At 46.3% G+C, this 19549-nt stretch overlaps 1 protein-coding gene across 2 annotated transcripts in view; it reads left to right on the top strand.

Annotated features, from left to right (window-relative positions):
• Positions 1–19549, top strand: part of ELF2 (E74 like ETS transcription factor 2) — a 105600-nt gene that overhangs the window by 31878 nt on the left and 54173 nt on the right. The gene's annotated exons all lie outside the window — the stretch shown is intronic.

Below are 19549 nucleotides of genomic sequence, written 5' to 3'. Positions count from 1 at the left end.
GGTGGCTGTGGAGGGGACCTGATTCAGGAGAGTATGGGGGTTGGGTACAAGTGGAGTATCCACTATAGTTACTTTATTCTTAGTTATTTTATTCTTTTTTTCACCGGTTCTATGGTACCCGGGTCCGGAGGAGAGTCTCCTGTCTTCCACACCCGGGTACCATCCGCACATTGGAACGCGTGGAATGCGCATCTACGTATGTAGTGATGCAGAATCCATGCATTTCAATGCAAGTCAATGGTGGCGAAAACGCAGCGCTTCCGCAAAATAATTGGTAGTGCTGTGTTTTTTTCCGCAGTGGAAATTTCCGCAGCATGTGCACAGCACGTGCGGATTATCATTGGGGAACATGGCAGGCCTTCTACGATGCTTTTTTTAAGCGTTTCTGCCACTGCGGAAACGCTTAAAAAATGCATCGTGGGCACACAGCCTTATAGGACATTTCATAACTTTCCCAAATTCTTATGAAAAAATATTGCCCACAAACTTCATTGAACTACTGTACCCAATTTATTATATATTTTAGGAGTTGGAGTTGGTCCATTTTATACCGACTCCACCAAAATGGACACAGACTCCGACTCTACAGCCCTGGAATCCCCCATATTTTTGATAACTGGCCAAAGTAAAGCAGACAGCTGGGGGCTGGTATTCTATGGCTGGGAAGGTCCATGGATATTTGGCCATCCCCAGCCTAAAAATAGCAGCCCGCTGCCTCCCCAGAAAAGATGCATCCATTAGATGCGCCAATTCTGGCGCTTTGCCTGATGTCACCGCTCAGCACTGCATCTGAATGTAGCAGAGTTGGGGATTGTTGTGGGACATGAGATGGATTTACGGCGGACCCCTTTTGGATTTTTATTTTTTAAAGGTAATAAATGGGTAAAAGAGGGTAATTGTCGGGAAGTGCTTTTTACAATTAAAGGGCTTTTCTCTGTGTGTGTTTTTTGCTTTTGACTACGGAGTTAGTAATGGGGGAGTCTTATAGATGCCTCTCCATTCCTAACCCCTAAACTTGATGTGAGCGGACATTACACAGCTGACATCAACCCCAAAACCATTACCCTGCTTGCCAACGCACCAGGGCAAGCGGGTAGAGCCAGACAAAGCGCCAGAATTGCCACATCTAATGGATGCGCCATTTCTGGGGCACCTGAGGGCTGGTGTTATTAGTCTGGGAGGGGTCAATAACCATGGGCCCTTCCCAACGTATTAATATCAGCCGGCAGCTGTCTGCTTAGCTTTTGCTGGTTATTAAAAATAAGGGGACCCCACTCCATTTTTTTTTTATTTCTTTATTTATTAGCTAAATACATGTACAGTAAGTTACACACACACACTGCACTAATTATATATCTCACTGACATATTTCTTAATATGCACAGGCGGCGGCTGGTGAATACTCTCATCAGCGTTGCCTGCTCTCGCTGCGATCAGTAGTAATCAGTCGACGCCTGGCCGACGGTAACCTCTTGATCGCCGTTGGCTCACACACTGTCCTCTGTGACAGCGTGGGAACCCGAAGCAGTCTGCAATACCCAGCGGCTGTGACCAGCAGTGACTTCAGTAAGGTTACCGCTTGTCAGAGACTGTGTTTCCCACGCTGTCACACAGAGGACAGCGTGGGAACCACCGGATGTTCGGGCCTCCCATTCACTTGAATGCGGTTCGGGTACTGTTCTGGTACCTGAACCAAACTTTTTTATAAAGTTAGTCCGAACCCGACGGATCCGAACATCCATGGGTCGGAACATCCCTATTATAGAGCAGCCATGTCTGAGCTTCAGTTACCAGCATTTAGCGATACAGCCAGGGCTGTGGAGTCGGTAAGCCAAACCTCCGACTCCTTAATTTCCATGACACCGACTCCAACTCCTGACTCCAACTCCACGACTCCGACTCCCTCATACATAGCTCATGTTTAAGTGATCAGTTTACTGTAGCACAGACTGATCTCAGCTAAAAGTCTAGACCCTTAGATCAGGAATAGGACAGACATTTATAGGACATTTCATAACTTTCCCAAATTCTTATGAAAAAATATTCTCCACAAACTGCATTGAACTACTGTACCCAATTTATTCTAGATTTTAGGGAGTTGGAGTTGGTCCATTTTATACCGACTCCGACTCCACAGCCCTGGATACAGCAGACATAAAGACCACAGGACCCTGTAGTCTGACTTTTATTAACTACTAAGGCAGAGCTTTCTAGCCATGAGCTGAGCTGCGACAGAACCAATTGTGAATTGGGGATCTGATTTTCTGCCTGTTGTGAAGGCTGTGACCACGGTGAAAATTCTAAGATTTCTTTTTTGATTTTTTGATATAGTGAGATAAAGTTATAAAAATAAATTATTTAATTAAACAATAAAAACGTGATTTAAATGGTTTGTTTAGGACTTTGGTTAATGTTTCCTATGGGGCTAACTGCCTGTTGTGTATGGCGGTAATCTCTGCTTGCTTAGGTGGTGACTCTATTGCTTCATTTCACCTCACGTCAACAGAGCCGTGCCTTCACTTCCCCCCTGCTCTGTTGACGGGTCGTCAATACCGACATCATGTTGACTGACAGCTGGCTGTTATTCAGTATGATGTCGCCAGAAGAAGAATTGACAACCGAAGCGGACCGAGACCACTCTTACCCAGGAGCGATTGTTGCTTGGCAGAACAGGCAGGTAATTGGCAACTACAGTATCTGCCTGTAAGTTCTTAGACCTAGAACAAAAAATAACCAAAGTCCTGGATAACACCTTTAGCTTATCTAATTTTCTAATGACCCATTCCCTTTAGGCAACAACTTTTGTGGGGCCACGCCAGATGACTTGACTAGGCCAGGGCAGATGGGAGGTTTTCCACACGACACAAACATTTTTAAAGGTATATTACCATTAGATCTATAGGTAAATAAGGTAAATATATTTGTCAATATAAGGTAAATATTATTTAAATCATGTCTGCTAAGCTTACTGGAGCAGTGTCTACAGGGAGAAAATAAGGTTATATTTTCCCTGCAGCTGTCTGCTTCCAGTCATCGGAAAGTGCAGGGTGCAGTTAGTCACCGCTCTCTATACAGTGAGCTTGCTGTAATCACTCGCCTGCTCTTTGACAGCTGACAGAGTGTATGCAGAGCTGAATATCAGTGTGTCGGGGAGTGATTACAGCGCCCTCCCTGTGTAGTGAGCGATGACTGTAAGTAGCAGCCCCCTGAACCCCCCTTCACTTTCTGTCCGTAGCCACTACTCCAGTAAGCTGGCTGCACAGGATTTGATTGCTATTTACATGCAGATTACCTTTAAATCTACAGGTACATAGCAGTTTTAGAGGTGACGGGTTGCCTTTGCACAATTCCAGCATTCTTTGTTTTTCAGATTTTGTTTTTAACTACTATCACTAGTAAGATTGACGTTTATCTTTGTTCTGTGGGTCAGTGCCACTATGACCTGCCTGCGTCAGGACCACAGCAAAAGTGGACATTCTGGAACGAGGCGAAGGGTCTGAAAGCAAGACCACGGTGCAGATTTATATCTTATAGTGCATTAGTACGTTTGTTATATTATCAATATGTCCATGCAACATTTAACAATGGAGAAGTGTGATTTACTATGTATTTCAACTTCATGGGAGAGAATGGACATTATGATGCTTACCAATAAATTTTGGGACCTTACTGTAGTGCATACTTGTCAAACTCTGGCCCGCAGGGTGGTTTTATTTGGCCCTTGACACCAGAACCACCACCCCTATGTGGGGCCATTATTCTGTATGGAGGACTATGTGGGGCCATTATTCTGTATGAAGGACTATGTGGGGCCCATTATACTGTATGGAGGACTATCTGGGCCCCATTATATTGTATGGAGGACTATGTGGGCCCCATTATATTGTATGGAGGACTATGTGGGCCCCATTATACTGTATGGAGGACTATGTGGGGCCCATTATACTGTATGGAGGACTATGTGGGGCCCATTATACTGTATGGAGGACTATGTGGGGCCCATTATACTGTATGGAGGACTATGTGGGGCCCGTTATACTGTATGGAGGACTATGTGGGGCCCGTTATACTGTATGGAGGACTATGTGGGGCCCGTTATACTGTATGGAGGACTATGCGGGGCCCGTTATGCTGTATGGAGGACTATGCGGGGCCCGTTATGCTGTATGGAGGACTATGCGGGGCCCGTTATGCTGTATGGAGGACTATGCGGGGCCTGTTATGCTGTATGGAGGACTATGCGGGGGCCCGTTATTCTGTATGGAGGACTATGCGGGGGCCCGTTATTCTGTATGGAGGACTATGCGGGGGCCCGTTATTCTGTATGGAGGACTATGCGGGGGCCCGTTATTCTGTATGGAGGACTATGCGGGGGCCCGTTATTCTGTATGGAGGACTATGCGGGGGCCCGTTATTCTGTATGGAGGACTATGCGGGGGCCCGTTATTCTGTATGGAGGACTATGCGGGGGCCCGTTATTCTGTATGGAGGACTATGCGGGGGCCCGTTATTCTGTATGGAGGACTATGCGGGGGCCCGTTATTCTGTATGGAGGACTATGCGGGGGCCCGTTATTCTGTATGGAGGACTATGCGGGGGCCCGTTATTCTGTATGGAGGACTATGCGGGGGCCCGTTATTCTGTATGGAGGACTATGCGGGGGCCCGTTATTCTGTATGGAGGACTATGCGGGGGCCCGTTATTCTGTATGGAGGACTATGCGGGGGCCCGTTATTCTGTATGGAGGACTATGCGGGGGCCCGTTATTCTGTATGGAGGACTATGCGGGGGCCCGTTATTCTGTATGGAGGACTATGCGGGGGCCCGTTATTCTGTATGGAGGACTATGCGGGGGCCCTTTATGCTGGACGGAGGACTATGCGGGGCCCGTTATGCTGGACGGAGGACTATGCGGGGCCCGTTATGCTGGACGGAGGACTATGCGGGGCCCGTTATACTGGACGGAGGACTATGCGGGGACTGTTATACTGTATACTGGTTGGTCCATGACTTTGTCTAGGTTCTTCATTTTGTCCCTCTGTGTGTTTGAGTTTGACATTCCTGTCGTAGTGGGACAAAGCAAATCTATATATATAATCGTCTTATCCCGTCTGTCTGTCTGTCTGTCTGTCTGTCCAGGAAATCCCGCGTCGCTCATTGGTCCGGCAGCGGCCAATCAGCGCCGGGGGATTTCTAAAAAAAGATGGCGGCCGTTAGCGGCTCATCTGCGGGACGGAGCTGAGCGGCGATGCTGCCGGGAGATGAGCGCCGCGAGGCGCTCATCTCCCTGCCGGCAACAGCAGAAGGAACCCGACCGCCGGACCCATCTGCGGGACGGAGATGCAGCCGTGAGATGAGCGGCGCGAGGCGCTCATCTCCCGGCCGGTATCAGCGGAAGGACCGCCGGCGCCGCTGACCTCCATGCGGAAGGGAGGACCGGGGAGCGGGTCGGGATACTTCTGCTGCGAGCGCCCGCGATGTCCCGGGTTCTCGCAGCGTAAGTAGCCGCACAGGCAACGCCGCTCCCCTGTCCTCACCAAGACGATTCGATGATTGGTCGCGGTCTTCGGACCCGACCAATCACTGATCTTAGCGCAAAACTTAAACACCGCTGTGCTGATTGGTCGCCGACGCTGCCCGCGACCAATCACCTATTTGGGCGCCAAATTTAAATATCGGCCGCGACCAATCACCACAGCGGTGTTTAAATGTGGAGCCAAGATCGGTGATTGGTCGCGGCCGATATTTAAATTTGGCGCCCAAATCGGTGATTGGTCGCGGCCGATATTTAAATTTGGCGCCCAAATCGGTGATTGGTCGCGGTCAGCGTCTGCGACCAATCAGCACAATAGTGTTTAACTTTGGCGCCAAGATCAGTCATTGGTCGCGGGCCAAGACAGCGACCAATCACCGATTTGTGCGGCAATTTTAAATGGCGTCCGCGACCAATTGGATGTCAGCGCCGCTGCCTGTGCGGATACTTCCGCTGCGAGAACCTGGGACATGAGCGGGCGCTCGCAGCAGAAGTATCCGGACTCGCAGCGCCGCTCCCCGGTCCTCCCTTCACACCCACCCTAGGGTGTGAAGGGAGGACCGGGGAGCGGCGCTGCGGGTCGGGATACTTCTGCTGCGAGCGCCCGCTCATGTCCCGGGTTCTCGCAGCGGAAGTATCCGCACAGGCAGCGCCGCTGACATCCATGCGGCTAGGGTGTGAAGAGAGGACCGGGGAGCGGCGCTGGCATCCAATTGGTCGCGGACGCTATTTAAATCTGCCGCACAAATCGGTGATTGGTCGTGGTCTTGGCCCACAACCAATCACGGATCTTGCCGCAAAAGTTAAACACTACGGTGCTGATTGGTCGCGGACGCTGCCCGCGACCAATCACCGATTTGGGCGCCACATTCAAATATCGGCCGCGACCAGTCACCGATCTTGGCTCCACATTTAAACACCGCTGTGCGGATTGGTCACGGCCGATATTTAAATTTGGCGCCCAAATCGGTGATTGGTCGCGGGCAGCGTCCGCGACCAATCAGCACAGTACTGTTTAACTTTGGCCGCAAGATCAGTGATTGGTCGCGGGCCAAGTCGGCGACCAATCACCGATTTGTGCGGCACATTTAAATAGCGGCTGCGACCAATTGGATGTCAGCGCCGCTCCCCGGTCCTCCCTTCACGCCCTAGTCGCATGGATGTCAGCGCCGCTGCCTGTGCGGACACTTCCGCTCCGAGAACCCGGGACATGAGCGGGCGCTCGCAGCAGAAGTATCCCGACCCGCAGCGCCGCTCCCCGGTCCTCCCTTCACACCCTAGCCGCTGATGTCCCCACAATATCCGCATGGTGTTACAAAGATGCGGACATTTGTGTTAAAAATCGCTGATTGGTCGCTGGCGCTGCCCGCGACCAATCACCGATTTGGGCGCCAAATTTAAATATCGGCCGCGACCAATCACCGATCTTGGCTCCACATTTAAACACCGCTGTACTGATTGGTCGCGGACGCTATTTAAATGTGCCGCCAAAATCGGTGATTGGTCACGCACAGCGTCGGCGACCAATCAGCACAGCGGTGTTTAAATGTGGAGCCAAGATCGGTGATTGGTCGCGGCCGATATTTAAATTTGGCGCCCAAATCGGTGATTGGTCACGGGCAGCGCCAGCGACCAATCAGCGATTTTTAACACAAATGTCCGGATCTTTGTAACACCATGCGGATACTGTGGGGACATCAGCGGCTAGGGTGTGAAGGGAGGACCGGGGAGCGGCGCTGCGGGTCGGGATACTTCTGCTGCGAGCGCCCGCTCATGTCCCGGGTTCTCGCAGCGGAAGTAGCCGCACAGGCAGCGACGCTCCCCGGTCCTCACTAATACGATTCCGCTCCCCGCTCCTCACCAATACGATTTGCTGATTGGTCGCGCTCTCCACACCCGACCAATCAGTGATCTTGGCGATAAAGTTAAACACCGCACTGCTGATTGGTCGCGGCCGCCATCCGCGACCAATCAGCGAGATTGGCGCCAAATTTAAACACCGCTCTGCTGATTGGTCGCAACCACCGGCCGCGACCAATCTGCATTTTTTGTGCCAAAATTAAACAACGCTCTGCTGATTGGTCGCGGCCGGCGACCGTGACCAATCAGCAGCATTGGGGCCAAATGTAAACCCCGCTCTGATGATTGGTCGCGGTCGCCAGCCGCGACCAATCAGCGATTTTGGCGCCAAATTTAAACCCCGCTCTGCTGATTGGTCGCGGCCGGCGACCAATCAGCACTATTGTCGCCAAATTTAAACACCTCTTTGCTGATTGGTCGCGGTCGCGACTAATCAGCGATTTTGGTGCCAAATTTAAACACCGCACTGCTGATTGGTCGCGGCCGCCATACGCGACCAATCAGCGAGATTGGCGCCAAATTTAAACAACGCTCTGCTGATTGGTCGCGGTCGCCGGCCTCGACCAATCAGCGATTTTGGCGCCAAATTTAAACCCCTCTCTGCATCGCTCTGCTGATTGGCCGCGACCAGTCAGCAGTATTGGCGCCAAATTTAAACACCGCTCTGCTGATTGGTCGCGACTAATCAGCGATTTTGGTGCCAAATTTAAACACGCTCTCCAGTCCTCACTAACACGGTCCGCTGATTGGTCGCGGCCGCCGCCCGCGACCAATCATCGATATTGCCGCCAAATTTAAACACCGCTTTGCTGATTGGTCGCAGTTGCCGAACGCGACCAATCAGCGATTTTGGCCCCAAATTTAAACACAGCTCTGCTGATTGCGCCCGGTCGGCCCCATACCTATTCTAGAATACCCGATGCATTAGAATCGGTCCACCATCTAGTGCTTTATAATCTTCTACTGGTCTAAATTGCTGAAAGTTTTGCTGGACGGAGGACTATGCGGGGCCCCTTATGCTGGACGGAGGACTATGCGGGGCCCCTTATGCTGGACTGAGGACTATGCGGGGCCCGTTATGCTGGACGGGGGACTATGCGGGGCCCGTTATGCTGGACGGGGGACTATGCGGGGCCCGTTATGCTGGACGGGGGACTATGCGGGGCCCGTTATGCTGGACGGGGGACTATGCGGGGCCCGTTATGCTGGACGGGGGACTATGCGGGGACGGTTATACTGTATACTGGTTGGTCCATGACTTTGTCTAGGTTCTTAATTTTGTCCCTCTGTGTGTTTGAGTTTGACATTCGTGTCGTAGTGGGACAAAGCAAATGCTTTATAATCTTCTACTGGTCTAAATTGCTGAAAGTTTTGTAAGACCTTTTCTTTAAATCTCATTTTTAATAAATGTCCTTTGGGAGTGCCAGGAAATCTCTGAGCACACCCGCTGCGGCTGTACGTCTTGAAGGCCCCATGTACCAAGTGTGAGCCAAAAGAATGTATTTTAGGCATATGCCATACGCTGACCCTTTTTTTTTTTTTTAATTTTTTTTTTTTTTTATATCCTTCAGGAAAGAATAAGTCTGCTCATCTTTTCCTACACAGTAATAAAAGTAAAGCTCACGGTATATGTGTTTTTGGAATGAGAAGCAATGGCTCGTGTACTACACCTCATGTGACCTCAAAAGCCAAGCTGTGATCCGAGCCTTAGACAACCTGTAAAGCTTTTCTTAGCTATAGGCAGCTAAGCAAGAAATAAAATCCTGTTGATAAATGTGTTCTGATGCGGCTGTTTTGACAGCCCTGATGTATGACTGCAATGCTTTATTATATTAGAGTTGTCACTGACAACCCAGCTGGTTCGTGCAGTATGCCCTTTGCTTCATCTGGGAGGCAGTAGTTGTGGCTGGAAGCCCATAGTCTAGTCTAGGCTTGTTTGGTTCATGGTGTGAATCAGAACGTTGTTTGATGGGATCATTTATTTTTTTTTTTTACTTAAAGAAGCCCTCCCTTAACTCTATGAATATGTGTATGTAGAGTGGTGTGAGTGTGTTAGAATACTCCTCTACCGCCATCTTCTCCAGGATCCAGCGATGTTACGCTACTCTTCTGAGTTCCGTGACTGCATGTGAGACTCTCCGGACCACCCTGCGTTCTAGGCCTGAGCTAAAAGCCTCATTCTGACACTCCGTAGACTTACATTGTAAAAGCCGCTTCTGGGTCACAAGGAGTTCTGTGTGACCCGGAGAGTCTATAGTATGGTGACGTCACTGAGAAGAGGAGCAGAACGGTGCTGGATTCAAGAGAAAGCAGATGTAGGTGAGTATATTAACACACTGACACTACATGTAGCTATACACAGGTGTAGGAGAGAAAAAAAAAGTTCATAGGAGGGCTTCTTTAAAGGGTTTGTCCAGTACCTATAATGCTATTTATAAATATCAAGTTTTAAAAACTAACCTCTTTTGTAATTTGGGTTCTAAAACTCACACTACATCCAATACACATATACACACACACACTTTAATGAAAAAAAATATTAATGGGACTGCTTCTTTAAAGCGCACCTGTCAGCAGGATTGTGCTTAGTAAATTACATACACTGTCTGGTGGGCGCTGTTATACTGAGTAAAATGATACCTTTGATGAAATCCATCCAGTGGTTCTTTTATAATCTTTACTTTCAGTTCTGCCATAATGATATGCTCGTGCTCTCATTATGTATTCATGTATTCCTACCTGTGCCTTGTGACGGGTCACTGTGCTTTCAGTGACGTGCCTACTGTTTTACATACTGACCAGGGCTGTGGAGTTGGTAAGCCAAACCTCCGACTCCAACTCCGACTCCTCAATTTCCATGACACCGACTCCGACTCCCTCATACATGGCTCATGTTTAAGTGCTAAATTTACTGTAGCACTGATTCATCTCAGCTAAAAGTCTAGACCCTTAGATCAGGAATAGGACAGACATTTCTAGGACATTTCATAACTTTCCCAAAGTCTTGTGAAAAAATATTGCTCACAAACTGCATTGAACTACTGGACCCAATTTATTATATATTTTAGGAGTTGGGGTCGGTCCATTTTATACTCCGGCTCCAACTCCACAGCCCTGATACTGTCGGTGTAATTTGTGTCATATTGAAATTTACTTTCCCCCAAAATGGCCACGGCGGCCAGCGCATGCGCAGTGCCATCTATCGTTTGCCGAGAAATGCTACTGTGCACACACGGGCACCATTTTGCCTGCAGCAATATGCCCTCTGCCGCTTGCGCAGTAGCATTTCTTGGTTGCCGAGAGATGCTACTGCGCATGCGTGGCGCCATATTGCTGCACCCAAATTTTCCTTCCAATAGCAAAATGGCGCGTGCGCAGTAGCCCAGAATAAAAGTTAATAAAAGAAAAAGTCTCAAAAGGTGGACGAATCTTTTAACCCATTCAGTAATTTTTTCATTTTAGTTTTTTCCTCTGTCGTCTTTTTTTTTTTTTTTTTTTCCTGTGGTGGGTGTTGTAGTTCTGATTGACACCATTCACTTAAAAGCGTGGTTCAGCACCTAAAATTAATTTTCGAACTACACTGCTCAAAAAAATAAAAGGAACACTTAAACAACAGAATATAACTTCAAGTAAATCAAACTTCTGTGAAATCAAACTGTCCACTTACAAAGCAACACTGATTGACAATCAATTTCACAAGCTGTTGTGCAAATGGAATAGACAATAGATGGAAATTATTGGCAATTATCAAGACACACTCAATAAAGGAGTGGTTCTACAGGTGGGGACCACAGACCACATCTCAGTACCAATGCTTTCTGGCTGATGTTTTGGTCACTTTTGAATGTTGGTTGTGCTTTCACACTTGTGGTAGCATGAGAAGGACTCTACAACCCACAGAAGTTGCTCAGGTAGAGCACCTCATCCAGGATGGCACATCAATGCGAGCTGTGGCAAGAAGGTTTGCTGTGTCTGTTAGCTTAGTGTCCAGAGGCTGGAGGTGCTACCAGGAGACAGGCCAGTACACCAGGAGACGTGGAGGGGGCCGTAGGAGGGCAACAACCCAGCAGCAGGACCACTACCTCCGCCTTTGTGCAAGGAGGAACAGGAGGAGCTCTGCCAAAGCCCTGAAAAATGACCTCCAGCAGGCCACAAATGTGCATGTGTCTGCACAAACTGTTAGAAACCGACTCCATGAGGGTGGTATGAGGGTCCGACGTCCACAGTTGGGGGTTGTGTTCACAGCCCAACACCGTGCAGGACGCTTGGCATTTGTCACAGAACACCAGGATTGGCAAAGTCGCCACTGGCACAATGTGCTCTTCACAGATGAAAGCAGGGTCACACTGAGCACATGTGACAGACATGACAGAGTCTGGAGACGCCGTGGAGAGCGATCTGCTGCCTGCAACATCCTTCAGCATGACCGGTTTGGCAGTGGGTCAGTAATGGTGTGGGGTGGCATTTCTTTGGAGGGCCGCACAGCCCTCCATGTGCTCTCCAGAGGTAGCCTAACTGCCATTAGGTACCGAGATGAGATCCTCAGACCCCTTGTGAGACGATATGCTGGTGCGGTTGGCCCTGGGTTCCTCCTAATGCAGGGCAATGCCAGACCTCATGTGGCTGGAGTGTATCAGCAGTTCCTGCAAGATGAAGGCATTGAAGCTATGGACTGGACCTGAATCCGATTGAGCACATCTGGGACATCATGTCTCGCTCCATCCACCAACGTCACGTTGCACCACAGACTGTCCAGGAGTTGGCGGATGCTTTAGTCCAGGTCTGGGAGGAGATCCCACAGGAGACCATCCGCAACCTCATCAGGAGCATGCCCAGGCGTTGTAGGGAGGTCATACAGGCACGTGGAGGCCACACACAATACTGAGCCTCATTTTGACTTGTTTTAAGGACATTACATCAAAGTTGGATCAGCCTGTAGTGTGTTTTTCTACTTTAATTTTGGGGGTGACTCCAAATCCAGGCCTCCATTGGTTAATAAATTTGATTTCCATTGATGATTTTTGTGTGATTTTGTTTTCAGCACATTCAACTTTGTACAGAACAAAGTATTCAATGAGAATATTTCATTCATTCAGATCTAGGATGTGTTATTTGAGTGTTCCCTTTATTTTTTTGAGCACTTTATCAGTACGTCACAGGGGAAGCACTACAGTTACTCACTAGTTTCTTGCATTGCTGTGCCCCCGGGAGGCGTCCTGGATCCTGGGTGGTGGACACTGTGGCAGATGTGAGTGCAGCCCCTGATCTCTGCTTCTATTACTGCTCACTGATGACAACTCATTTAAGGGTATTGCTAGGAAAGTTGTGAGGCTGCACTGGTGTCAATCACTGCTTCTATCTCCGCCCATTGGCAATGTCTTTCACAGAAGTTATGGCAGTGGCGGAGACAGAAGCAGAGAGCCGGCTTCATTCGCATCTGCCACAGTGTCCATCACCTAGGATCCAGGACGTTTTCAGAGGGGGCGCGATGCAACAAGTTAGTGAGTAACTCCGATGCTGCCCCATGTGACGTCCTGTTCCAAGAGGGGTGATGGACGCTGTGGGGAGTGAGTGCAGCCCCAGCCTCCTGTGACGTAACTCTCAAGTTTACGAAATGTCACAGGAAGTGCAGTATAAAAAAAAACACATTTAAGGGAATTTGTCAGTGGGTTTTGCTACCTCATCTGAGAGCGGCATGATGCAGAGTAATAGAACCTGAATCTATTGATGCATCCCTTAGTTTACTGGGTGCGGCCGTTCTGACACAAGAGTTCTTAGATGCACTATGGAGCAGAGCTAAGAAAGCTGAGTAGTAGCATGAAACCAGCTCACCCCTGCTATGACTCTGCGAACATCCTGCTGAGCCCGCTGCTGTGTGAATCCAGTGGCAAAATCCTCCAGTCAAATGTCCAGATACAAAATTGAAAACTTTTATTCCAGTACCAGATAGTCACAGCAATGATAATGTCATAGTGATAAAACCTTCAGTGTAAGAAAAGAGCACACAGCTTGAAAAGTGACACGTCATTTAATTCTGTGCTTTAACTTCTACCTCATGCTGTCCTCAGATTACATAGCAAACACTTGCTGCCAGATTCGATTTTAGAGATTAAGTAGATAGGGAAATTTGTAGGGTGTTCTGTAATAAATTAAATTCCAAAAGTGGTTCAGTTGTAAGAATAGATAGAAAATACATTTTAGATGCCTGACAACCCCTTTAACCATATAAAGTGCTGGAAAATTGGAAATTGCTGCCATTGTGTTTTTGGTCTTGTTTTTCTGGTGGTCTCTTTGCGGTGAAAATGACATATTAAGTTTGTTCTGTGGGTCTGTACAGTTGTGGTGATGGCAAGCTTTTACAGCTTTTTTTTTAACTACTTTTGAAAACAAACACTTCAAAAATTGGTTTGTGTTGAATATTCTAGAAGCCACGACTTTTTATATATATTTTTCTTTTCAGTTGATGGAATGAGGGCATGGTTTGACAATGGATCTCCTTTTTTGTCCTCTTTACAGTTTTCACTTTATTTGTTTGGACTCTTAAGTGCACAGTATTTTTTCTTTTTTTTAAATAAATATTTAAAACATTTTCTGTAACTTTTTTTTCACATTCGTTTTTAGTCCATTTAGGGGACTTGAACCTAAAATGGCTTGATTGCTTGTACAAAACACTTCACTATTTCTGTAATGCATTGTATCTACTGTCATGTTATCGCTTCCCTCTGAAGGCCCTGCCACAGGCCCTTGGTTACCAAAACACCCTGAGGCTGCCATAATAATGCCGTGGACACCTAACAAATGTAACATGGGGTGATGGTGACATTTTGGAGTCACAGAGGGATGCTGTCTAACCACTTAGATGTAATGGTCAATTTTTACTCTGTGGGATTTATGGGGTTAACCTACTGAAATCAGAGCTATTAGCATTTTTTTTTTTAACTTTGAAAGATTTTTTGCTCATATTTACATAATAATAATAATACATAAAAATGATTATAAATAATAATAAACAAATAGTCACCACTATACTAATCTTGCTAACAGATTAGCTTCTAGCATTAGCTGTGATCCAAGTAAAGTAAAATTCAGTTTGATAATATTGTGATCTTTTGTCCAAGGACTTGTTCACACTTTTTTTCCTGCAGTTTTTTATCTGCATGTTTTCTGCAACGAAATGCACAATTGCAGTCTTATCTGATTGTTTTTATTTTTTGCAGCTTTTTAATGTGTTTCTCCCCTCCCCTTTTTTGTCTTTTTGGTGCAGATTTCAATCTGCGTTTTTTAACGTGTTTTTTTAATTTTTTTTTTAATAGTTTTATAGTTTTTTTTTCTTTTACCACATAGGGATTTGATTCTGCCTTTAAAAAAGCGTTTCTTACATGCTTTCCTTTTTTTTTTTTTTTTTTTTTTTTTTTTAAGACACCAGTGATACCACTATAATAGTGGGCAATAAATACTGAGTGATTATAAAAGAGTCGTCATATTACTACAAAGATATATAAATTTCACCCGTTTGTAATAATAATGTATCGGAAGGTCACATCTGAGAGTTTGTAACTCACGCCTGTCTCACCAGGTGGCCGGGCGGAATCAGATTGCAAAATGGCGACCGACTATGCAAGAGAAAGCATTTTGTGCTTTAGAATATGAGAAGTGTAACGAACTTTCCGAAGTGACCCACCTGGCCTCCAGAGCATTCTGCTGTGGTATCGACAATTATGGCTATGTGCACAATCTGCTTTTTCACTGTTTTTTCCGTGTGGAAATGCTTCAAAAATGCTAGGGAATCCGTGTTCCAGCTAATGCAATGACAATCCTGAAGTATTGTGCACATGATCAGGAATATTCCTATCAGGATTGCCATTGCGTTTAAATCTGCAGCATGTCAATTCTTTGTGCGTTTTTGCAGCGTTTTTCACCCATTGACTTGAATTGAGTCAGTCAAATCCTCAGCAAAAACGCAGGTATAAAAATATTTGCGGATTTTTGCTGTGTATTTGACTGACTCAATTCAAGTCAATGAGTCAAAAACGCACAAAGAATTGCCCAAGGGAGACTACTCCTCCTATCATCCTATATGGCCACTCCTGCTGAGGGGAGAAGTAGTCTCCTCAGTCGGCGTCTGTGGTCAGTGTAAAAAAAAAAATAAAATATATATATTAAGTTAAATGAAATTGCTATTAAAATAAAAAAACACTTTATGATCACCTACCTCCGTAATGGCGAGTGTCCCATTGCAATCCGATCACCCGGCAGCAGGCTATGCACTGACAGAAGCGCGATCGCTCCCTGCAGTGTATAGCGCAAAGCTGCTGGGAGTGAGGTCACTGGAGCACATCAGCTGAAGTTCACATCTGAGAGTTTGTAACTTGCGCTTGTCTCACCAGGTGACAGGGCAGCATCAGATCCCAAAATGGCGAAATGGGAATTTTCTCACGCAGCGCTGGTGCAGTAAGTGAGGTCACCGGAGCTCGTCAGCTGATCGAACTTCAGTGACCGCACTCTCGGCAGCTCAGCGCTATACACTGACAGGAGTAATTAGACTCCTGTCAGTGTATAGAGTGCTGTTCTCTAGAATAGTCACACCAGTGATTGCTGATGTGGCTTCTCTAGAAGTGATCAGTGACACTGGATTATGTCATCATGTCGAACAGGTAAGGGATATGGTTTGTTTTTTTATTTTTGTTTTTTTACAGGTGAAAATGGCTTCAGTGGAATAAGCGCTAGGTGAGTATACGGTGTTTTTTTATTTTTAAATAAAATTACACACGGTTTTAAATCATTTATTTAAAATAAAAGACTTTATTCTGGCCGTGTCTTTATTTGAATAACGACAAAAACCTTACTACGGAGTTAGTAATGGGAGCGTCTTATAGATGCCCTCCATTACTAACCTGGGCTTCATGTCAGCTGCTGATATAAGGCCGACATAAACCCCAACCCTATTACCCCACTTGCCACCACACCAGGGCAAGTGAGAAGAGCCCTGGCTAAGCGCCAGATTTGACTTTTCACTCTTCAGATGGCCCCCACGTCTCCCTATCTGACAGTGTGTAACATCTTCTTTTTGGGGTACATCAGACACTGTTTACGTGCCGCCTTTGCCAGCAACACAGGACGAGCTCCGGGACCACATTACTGCTGCTCTAATGACCATCGACGGTGACATGCTGCAGCGTGTTTGGGTCGAACTGGATTACTGCATAGATGTGTGACAAAAGGAGGACACACAGAACATTTGTAAACATTATATGCTAAACTTGGAGAGTTTGTTTGTTATTATGTGCCATTCACTATTGTGCATGTAATAGAGTTTTAAAATATACCTCTTTGAAGCCCAATGAATTTTTTATAATGACACTGTATATGAGAGTTAGTTTAGCTGTAATAGATTTTATGCTCTCCAAAAAAATTCTGCAAGTATATAACTTGAATCGCAAAGGAAAAATTATGGTCACCATTAAATGTGGGGTATATAAGTAGCAAAGAGAAGGCGAAAGCAGAGTAGGGGAGACAAACTCCCACCCACAAGCTGAGTCACTCACCCTGCCTCTGTCACCGCCACCTGATGATGTTTTGTATCACAGAAGCAAGCTGTGGACCGGCGCTGACCTCTCAGACAGCTTCTATCACCTCACTGTCATCAGAGGGCAGTAATGAAAGAAACTGTGGTAAGTGATCGCAGTGCCGTCCCATGATGACATCCTGTTCTAGGAGGGGTGATTGAAGGGAGAAGTGACTGTAGGGCCATCATCCTGATGACGTCCTGTTTGTGACTCCCCTCAAACAAAACGTCACAGGAAGTGAAATAAGCACATATAGTGATTTGCTGTTTAGGGAGAACTGTAGGGTATTTTAAAATTTAAGCAAATTACAGAATTGTTTAGGGGTTAAAAATAGATATTTACAAAAGGCGTTTTAGGTATCGGACAACCACTTTAAGGTTAAATTAAGTCTGGTCTTTTAAAGGGTTAATAAGATTAAAAAAATATCAGATCTCTGATCTGCATTGTAAATTTTAAAATCTGCAGCATGTCACTTCTGTGTATGGAATTCATTGCGGACTTCACCCGTTGTAATATTTATGGTGAAATTCTCATCAAATAAGTACAGTACAGACCAAAAGTTTGGACACACCTTCTCATTTAAAGATTTTTCTGTATTTTCATGACTTTGAAAATTGTACATTCACACTGAAGGCATCAAAACAATGAATTAACACATGTGGAATTATATACTTAACAAAAAAGTGTGAAACAACTGAAAATATGTCTTATATTCTAGGTTCTTCACAGTAGCCACCTTTTGCTTTGATGACTGCTTTGCACACTCTTGGCATTCTCTTGATGAGCTTCAAGAGGTAGTCACCGGAAATGGTTTTCACTTCACAGGTGTGCCCTGTCAGGTTTAATAAGTGGGATTTCTTGCCTTTATAAATGGGGTTGGGACCATCAGTTGTGTTGTGCTGAAGTCTGGTGGATACACAGCTGATAGTCCTACTGAATAGACTGTTAGAATTTGTATTATGGCAAGAAAAAAGCAGCTAAATAAAGAAAAACGAGTGGCCATCATTACTTTAAGAAATGAAGGTCAGTCAGTGTGAAAAATTGGGAAAACTTTGAAAGTGTCCCCAAGTGCAGTTGCAAAAACCATCAAGTGCTACAAAGAAACTGGCTCACATGAGGACCGCCCCAGGAAAGGAAGACCAAGAGTCACCTCTGCTTCTGAGGATAAGTTTATCCGAGTCACCAGCCTCAGAAATCGCAGGTTAACAGCAGCTCAGATTAGAGACCAGGTCAATGCCACACAGAGTTCTAGCAGCAGACACATCTCTACAACAACTGTTAGGCTATGTGCCCACGATGCAGAAATGAAGCAGAAAATTTCTGCAGCATTTCTGCATCTCCCTGGCAGAAAAAACGCATGCAGATAAGTACAAACTTTATATAAATATAATATAATATATATATATAAACTTTATTTATTATTTTATTCTTTTTTTCACAGGTACCATGGTACCCAGGTCTGGAGGAGAGTCTCCTCTCCTCCAGACCTGGGTACCATCCGCACATTGAACCGCATATAATCCGCTTGTACAAATGTACAGACACGGATTCTATGCGTCTCAATGCAAGTCAAAGGCGGCGCTTCCGCAAAATTAATGAACATGCTGCGGATTTATGAGCGTTGCAGAAACGCTGCGGAAAAATGTGCAGCATGTGCATTGACATTGCGGAATGCCATTGGGGTCCATGGGGTGCGGATTACCATGCGTTTTTGATGCGGAAATTCCGCAGCATAAACGCATGAAAAACGCATCGTGTGAACGCAGCCTTAAGAGGAGACTTTGTGCAGCAGGCCTTCATGGTAAAATAGCTGCTAGGAAACAACTGCTAAGGACAGGCAACAAGCAGAAGAGACTTGTTTGGACTAAAGAACACAAGGAATGGCCATTAGACCAGTGGAAATCTGTGCTTTGGTCTGATGAGTCCAAATTTGAGATCTTTGGTTCCAACCACCGCGTCTTTGTGCGACGCAGAAAAGGTGAACGGATGGACTCTACATGCCTGGTTCCCACCGTGAAGCATGGAGGAGGAGGTGTGATGGTGTGGGGGTGCTTTGCTGGTGACACTGTTGGGGATTTATTCAAAATTGAAGGCATACTGAACCAGCATGACTACCACAGCATCTTGCAGCGGCATGCTATTCCATCCGGTTTGCGTTTAGTTGGACCATCATTTATTTTTCAACAGGACAATGACCCCAAACACACCTCCAGGCTGTGTAAGGGCTATTTGACCAAGTAGGAGAGTGATGGGGTGCTACGCCAGATGACCTGGCCTCCACAGTCACCAGACCTGAACCCAATCGAGATGATTTGGGGTGAGCTGGACCGCAGAGTGAAGGCAAAAGGGCCAACAAGTGCTAAGCATCTCTGGGAACTCCTTCAAGATTGTTGGAAGACCATTTCCGGTGACTACCTCTTGAAGCTCATCAAGAGAATGCCAAGAGTGTGCAAAGCAGTCATCAAAGCAAAAGGTGGCTACTTTGAAGAACCTAGAATATAAGACATATTTTCAGTTGTTTCACACTTTTTTGCTAAGTATATAATTCCACATGTGTTAATTCATAGTTTTGATGCCTTCAGTGTGAGTG

This window comes from Phyllobates terribilis, unplaced genomic scaffold (assembly GCF_046119375.1).
Source record: "Phyllobates terribilis strain yellow unplaced genomic scaffold, ASM4611937v1 Scaffold_1__5_contigs__length_1240528914, whole genome shotgun sequence".
Lineage (NCBI taxonomy): Eukaryota > Metazoa > Chordata > Amphibia > Anura > Dendrobatidae > Phyllobates > Phyllobates terribilis.
This window is presented reverse-complemented; position numbering and strand designations above follow the sequence as displayed.